The sequence below is a fragment of the Nuphar pumila genome, chromosome 10, assembly GCF_984573655.1.
Source record: "Nuphar pumila chromosome 10, dmNupPumi1.hap1.1, whole genome shotgun sequence".
In the NCBI taxonomy this organism is placed as follows: Eukaryota; Viridiplantae; Streptophyta; class Magnoliopsida; order Nymphaeales; family Nymphaeaceae; genus Nuphar; species Nuphar pumila.
Genome location: NC_143258.1, coordinates 75,549,865 through 75,556,902, shown reverse-complemented (window position 1 = coordinate 75,556,902; position 7,038 = coordinate 75,549,865).

The window sequence follows — 7,038 nt, the reverse complement described above, 5'->3', positions numbered from 1 at the left end:
TCAATGGAGTGAGATTCCTGAATTTGGAGTTTGGTTCTTAATCGATACAAACCATCACACATATATGCAGAACCTATATTCATTGAATTTTTCATAATAATAAGTTCAGTTTTTTCAAATTTAAACACAAAATTAAACTTATCAAGTTTTGAAATTGAAATTAGGCTCCGACTATAAGATGAAACATAAAATGTATCGACCAAATCCAACATGAATCTCGACTCCAACACAATTCTGCAGGTCTCAACGCTCTTGACATGTGAACGCATCTTATTTCCTGAGAAGATGCTTCTTTCATGCTCCGTTGGTTCCCTTTTGTTCAGAAATGCATGCAAAGAGTTGGCAATGTGCACCGTGGCACCAGAATCAATCCACCAACTATGCAATGGAACATGAATTAGATTACACTCATGAGAAACAAATGACTTATTACCTTTATTTTCGAGCCATTTCTTGAACTTCAAACAGTCCACCTTCTTATGCTCTTTCTTTTTGCAGAAGAAACACTTTATAGAAGGACCACCTAACTGGGATTTGGCTTTCGCCTGAGAGTTTGAACTCTCCCCAGTGGCTCTCTTCTGATTCTTCTTTTTGAAGGAGCTTTTCTTTGGCCTCGACCTCTGTTTATCCTTATGAGAGGCCATATGTGCACTTGGCACCCTCTCACCCTTCAATCTCTCCTCTTCCTTAACACACTTACTCAAGAGGTCATTAAAAGACCACTCATCATTATGTGTGTTGTAGGAGATTTTAAAGGGTCCATACTCAGTAGGTAACGAGGTTAAGATCAAATGGACTAAAAAGGAGTCAAAGATGGCAAACTTCATGTCATTAAGTTGAATCACAATATTCCTCATTTCCAAAATGTGTTGTCGGATGTGACTGTCACCAGCATATTTCATAGACACTAATTTGGACATGAGGGTACCGGCTCTTGCCTTATTAGAAGTGACGAATTGAGCCTCAATGGCTCCCAGAAATTCCTTCACAGTCCTATAGTGAGGAATTGCGTCTTGAATGTTCTTAGCCACCCGAGATTGCAAAAGCAACAGGCTAAGTCTGTTTGAGCGCTCCTACTTCTCAGAGGCAACCTTCTGATCGGTTGTATTCTGCTCTGTAAGAGCGAGAGGTTCGTCAATTCTAAGAGCCAGATCTAAATCCATATAGCCCAAAGTGAATAACACAATTTCTTTCCAATCAGAAAAATTTGATCCGTCTAAGATAGGGATACTACTTAAACCGTCGATATGGAAGGAACCTGATAAATCAAAGGAACGAAAAACGGAAAGACATTACTATTATTGCTCAAACGAGACTCGTGTTGAAAAGGTAAAAGTGAGACCCTTTATTTTCACCTTTTCTGAGACAAGCATAGTTGAGCCATTATCGTTTCACTTTGGTGAAAACGATAATACTCATAATTGCTCTGTCTCTTCAATTCTCAAGGAATTGACTTTAGTTGGTGAAACTAGTAGATCATGAATCCAGAGGCAATTCAGCACTATACCTTTGGGTACGAACATGCTTCATGGGCTGGAATGCATATCTACTATCACACTCTGTTAAATTTGGAACACAATGACCTACCTTTGGGTAGAATCGATGTTTCATAAATTCACATATAATCATAATTATGAATCTTAATACGGTCTAAAGAATCTTTAATTAACACGACTCAGATCACTTTGGTGATTACATGAATCGGTTAATCAAAATCTTTTACCGAAAAAACTTATTCGTATTATGGAGCACACCCATGCACACATTTTAATGCATGTATATTCATGACATAATATCAGTTCATACTTCAACAAAAATGCATAAATTAATTGCCATAAATTTAGTTATAATTCATGCTTAAAATCATCATGAATAACTTAACCAACGCTAAATACATGAATTAACATGCATAAGTCATACATTATTCAAAATAAATACTTTATAAAGCATGAAAAATAACAAAAGCATGCTCATATGGGTAAAACCCAGGGTCCTCATGTAGGAACCGATCTAAAAACATTCTGAACCAGTCTGAAACTGCCCCGAACCAGTCATCTAAGGGTCCGAACCGGTTCTGAACCTTATAAACTGATACTTAATATGAACAAAAAGTTCATAAAACCCTATAACTTTATGCCAAAATCCCTGTAGTTCTTTATATTTATGAAAACAGGGTCTCAGCATCTCGGAACCGGTGAAAAACTGAAAAGAACCGGTCAAAAACGGCTCTGAACCGGTTCTGGAAGGGGTCGAATCAGGTTCCTGATCCGATTCAGTCTCAATAGTGTTTGGATCCTGTTTTTATGGATCCAATCTAGTTTAAATGGGATCCGGGTCTGACCCGACCCATACTTAATACGGGTCAGACCCGGACCGAACCATACCCGGGTCAGACCCGGTCCATAATAGACCCGGGTCGGACCCAGTCCATAACAGAACCGGGTTAGACCTGGCCATAAAAGGACCCGGGTTCCACCCGGTCCAAACCGGATCCCGGGTACGACCCGGTCCAAACCGGATACCGGGTTCGACCCGGTCCTTCATGGACCCAGGGTCGACCCGGTCCGAAACGGACCCCGGGTACGACCCGGCTCAAACCGGACCCGGGTCCGACCCGGTCCTTAATGGTCCCGGATCGGACCCAATCCAAAATGGGTCTGGATCGGACCCGATCCTTTTCGGATCAGACCCAGACCCGGTTCCTTTTATGGGTCCAGGTCAGATCCAAAAAAAATAGCTGGCCCGATCCATTTCGGGTTTGGATCGAGCCTGATATCGGGTCTCCTCGCCGGACCCGATCCGGTCCGATTTTAAAAACTTAAACAGAAACCCGATGGTTTCTGTTTCAGTTTTAGGGAAACCGAAAAGGGGGTTTTCGGTTTTCGGTTTCCGCCCTTTTCGGTTCCACGGCGACCGGCGCCGGTTGCCAGCGACCTGCGTCACCCCACGGTGACGCCGATCCGGCGACAGCCCCCTCCCCGTCAGACGACGTCGCCCCACGGCGACGATGGTGATTGGGCCGTCCGATGGCTGAAGGGCATGGCAGTGCCTGCCAGTCCGGCGGCAGCCCCGGCGACATCAGCAAGGATGCCGGCCAATGGCTGCTCTTGCCGGCAAAACGCCCCACGGCGAAAAACCCCAGCGAAAACCCACCCCCTCCCCGGCGACAGGTAAGGGTTTAAATATATATATTTTTTATTGTCATCGGCGGTTTTGCAGGTTCCTCCGGCGATGGGGTGGGTGATCCGTGGCACCGGCAAGACCGTCGCTGTCACCTGCAGCTTTCCGACAAAAGGCCCAGACGCCGGTCATCCTCGTCAGACATCATCGCCCCACGGCGACGATGGTGGCTCCACCGTCCGGCATATGCCATCCACCCTGCAACCCGACGGTGCAGGGGAATATAGGTGATGGCTCCGGCGATATTCCCGGCGACGACAAAACCGACCACAAGTATAAAAACGTACCTTTTTTTATGAGTTTTGCCTCAAACCGTGAAACCAGGAATGTAATGTCGCCCTTTTTGGTGACATTTTCCGGTGAAGACAGACTGTCGTCCCACGGCGACAGTCTGCAGCTAATCGGTGGTTGTCGCCCCACGATGACTCCACCGACGCCTAAACGCCTAAACGGCCACGCGCAGCTGAAATGCGTGGCTGTGGGCCCATAACCCTATGTTGGGCGATGCCCTGTGAAAACAACAAGACAGTGAGTGTACCTGGATTCGCCATTGTCCGTGTAGGTAGTTCGGCGTTCTCCTCAGCCGGTCGACGCCCACAATGAGCCCAGGCCTAATGTCGACGGTGAGCAGGACCCTGTTCTGCTAAGCCTAAATGCAGAACTGAATTTGGGCAGGGGATATGTTACGAACTCTCATCAACTTTGTAACCCCTAAACCCTTTATATAATGGAGGAATTGGGCAGTTACGTGAATGTGGTCTCTCCACATTCACGTAACTCCCACCCACTATCTCCATTAATCAGCCACTTACGTGACCCACTAAGAGGGTGTCAAACCGGGTCAGACTGTGGGTTAGACCCGTAACCCAAAATGTCCAACAGAAACCTGTTTACGGATGTTGTTGTTGTGCTCATCTTCTCCCATTTGTTTCTCAACTCACGGATGTACCCAATGGAAGTGCAGAGTTCGTTCTATAGCTTCTTCTGCTTGACTTTTGCTGGTTGTAATTCTGTTTATGTTCACTTGATCATGGTCTGCATTCACGGCTTAGACTTCTCGTGACTGCTGGAGATCTCTTTACGAGTCGTCCCGGGAAAGAAGTCGTTTGCACTTTCAACTGTTTGCAGATGTCTTGATTGCGCTTAAGTGGGATCCACAACATTTTTGTTGTTTAAGTGATTGTTTTGGTTTTTTTGCTTCTCTTTTTTTTTCGTATAAATGGTGACCAAAACAAGATTTTTGACTTAGATTCCAAGTCTAGAGGCACGTTCTTAAAGATGGCTATTTTTAAAGCTTAAATCTTTCTGCATCAGATTTTTAAAGATGAAAAGGGTTTGTTCACAATTGAGTTTCAAAGATATAACTAAGCTTGGATCTCAAGAGCGTTGCTGTTTTGTAAGATCAGATGATCTCTCCCACACTTAAACTTGACAAGCCAAATCGAGAATTAAAAAAATAAAAAAACTAAGAATTAAAAAATCCAAAAAATGAAAATGAAGAAATTTATAGACATTTGAAAGGCCAAGACATTTTTGTAATAAATGAAATTAAAAGCCATAAATCCAATGGTTTAAAAAATTAAACAAAAATAACCTTAAACGATCACCCACCTTTGACTAATTATCATGATCCTTCAAAATCGTTCAACAGTAGTCACAAAGCCTCATAAACCTTATATAAATGCATTTTTAAAGTCTTTCAAATGGCCAAACCATTTAAGAAAACGAAAAAGTCAAAAATGGCTTGGTCAAGACAAACCTTCGGCACCTTATATATACATGCCTTGTGCCACTGCGAGCCACATTTCACTTCAAACCTGAGTCCGCAAGTCACCCTACCACAGAAGGTTTACCAAAATAAAGAATAATAAAAATACACTCTATTTAAACCACAAAAAAATGTACACTTTTGCCATCAGCAGGTGATATCTCATCATCTCCTGTTGCTGTTATTGTGACATCACTCCTTATATATGCTATGATTAATATATTATTTCTTTTGAAAAAGCTATTTGAAAAATGCATGTTGTTCTGTGTCGACAAAAACAATATCCTTTAATGCTAGGCTGAAGCTGGGAGTAGGGGCAGACATCGGGCCAGCCCGGCCAGGCCTGGCCCGGCACAGTTGACCTCAAAGGTTTTATCAGTGGAGGCCTGCACAAGCGGCAGCCAGGTTCACACCAATCCTGGTAAAACCAGGTTTTCATTTAGCTTGAATTAGGAGAAAATTATATCTGAAAGGTTATCCAGTTACTTGGGATACAGTATGTTGGCAATTGCATTGGCATAAAGACTCAGCATGTAGTTTTGGTTAATTCTTGAAACCGTATGAAAATTTTGGATACCTCTGGTGGGCTGTTCTGATACAAGTGAGAAGCCATGAACTGAGGACCAAATCTTGCCACTAAAAGGCTCTGCTTTCCTGAACTGTTTCACATGTAAGATTTGTTAGTATAACTTTGAAATATAATTATTTCTATATCAGCATCTGGTCGGGTCTGGCCCAACCCATTTTCCTGAATGCCCCAGATCTATTCACTAATACCATCTGATCTGGGTCCGGATCTGAGTTGGTCTGGTCATCCAGGTAAGGTACATGGGCACTAGACATTGGATCCCACATGCTTTTACCAAAAAGACTAATGCCATAAATCTCGTTCTCTGCAAAATCTCAGCGAGGGAAAATCCAACGACATTTTGAAAATCAGGTTTTTTCTTAAGAGAATATTGGTATGTATCTTATAAATATATAAAACAAAAACAATATAAAGGTGCTAGAAATAATTGTTTTATTGTATCGATAAAAATGCTGTATTTTCAAAACAGGCCATATTTTGAAAAATACGACTTGTTTTTTGTATTGTACTGGGCTTTAATTGAAAATACCATGATAAAAAATCGTGATTTTTTTTTTCAAAATATCCGCGACATTTGTGACATAGACCCGATTTAGCGTATCACAACTCACACGTCAAGCCATACAATTGCTAAGCTAGCCGTTACTTCTTGACTTAGGATCAATGGATTCATCAATTCAAGTCAGGGAACAGTGCCCTAGTCCAGATCTTTACTAGAGCAATGTGAATGGGCTGGGCTAAGGTGATCCAATCATCCAAGATCCGGTCCATCTCACAGAAACCATTTGATGAAACACAACTTGGTGCTATGTGATCCATCCAATAATCCTGTTCTGCTTCTGTTCCACTCTGAAAATGGATTACAACAGGGTTCGTGTGTGACTATGACCCAAGCCGGTTCTATAGGTCAACTTGACCCCATTGGCTCCATGAACCAGAACAAAATGCGTATTGGTTCCATTCATCTCCATACTACCAACTTCAGTTGCATGTGTTTGGATTCAGAGAAAGAATAAAGAAGAGAATATCAATTCCATGGGCCACTTGTGTGAAAAGAGGGGCACTTTGTTGGTGGAATTTATAGATGAGTTCATAGCACAGTGACGCAGGAGCATAGAGATGCATATTTGGCTTCATTTTCTTGAGTGGATCATTTGAGATCTATTTTATTTTAGTTTTTAATATTTTGTTATTTGGTTTATTATAATATATATTGAATCTTAGTAATTGATCTATACTTTTTTTTAGTAGTTTAACATATTTAGGAATTGCTTTCTTAATTGGATGCTACAAAACTCACAGGCGGCCTCGTTTACATTCTTAAGGCGAACCCAACGAGCAGGACGGTGATGTTGAGATCAAACAGGACGCGATCCTCCTCCCTCTCCGCACATTCCCGGGAATCCTCCGTCCGGTCGGGTTCCTTTCGAAAGAAGAAGCATAAGACTTCACTCTATAGCCTAGAAATCGCGTACAACGAAGGAGATCTCAAAAAATAATC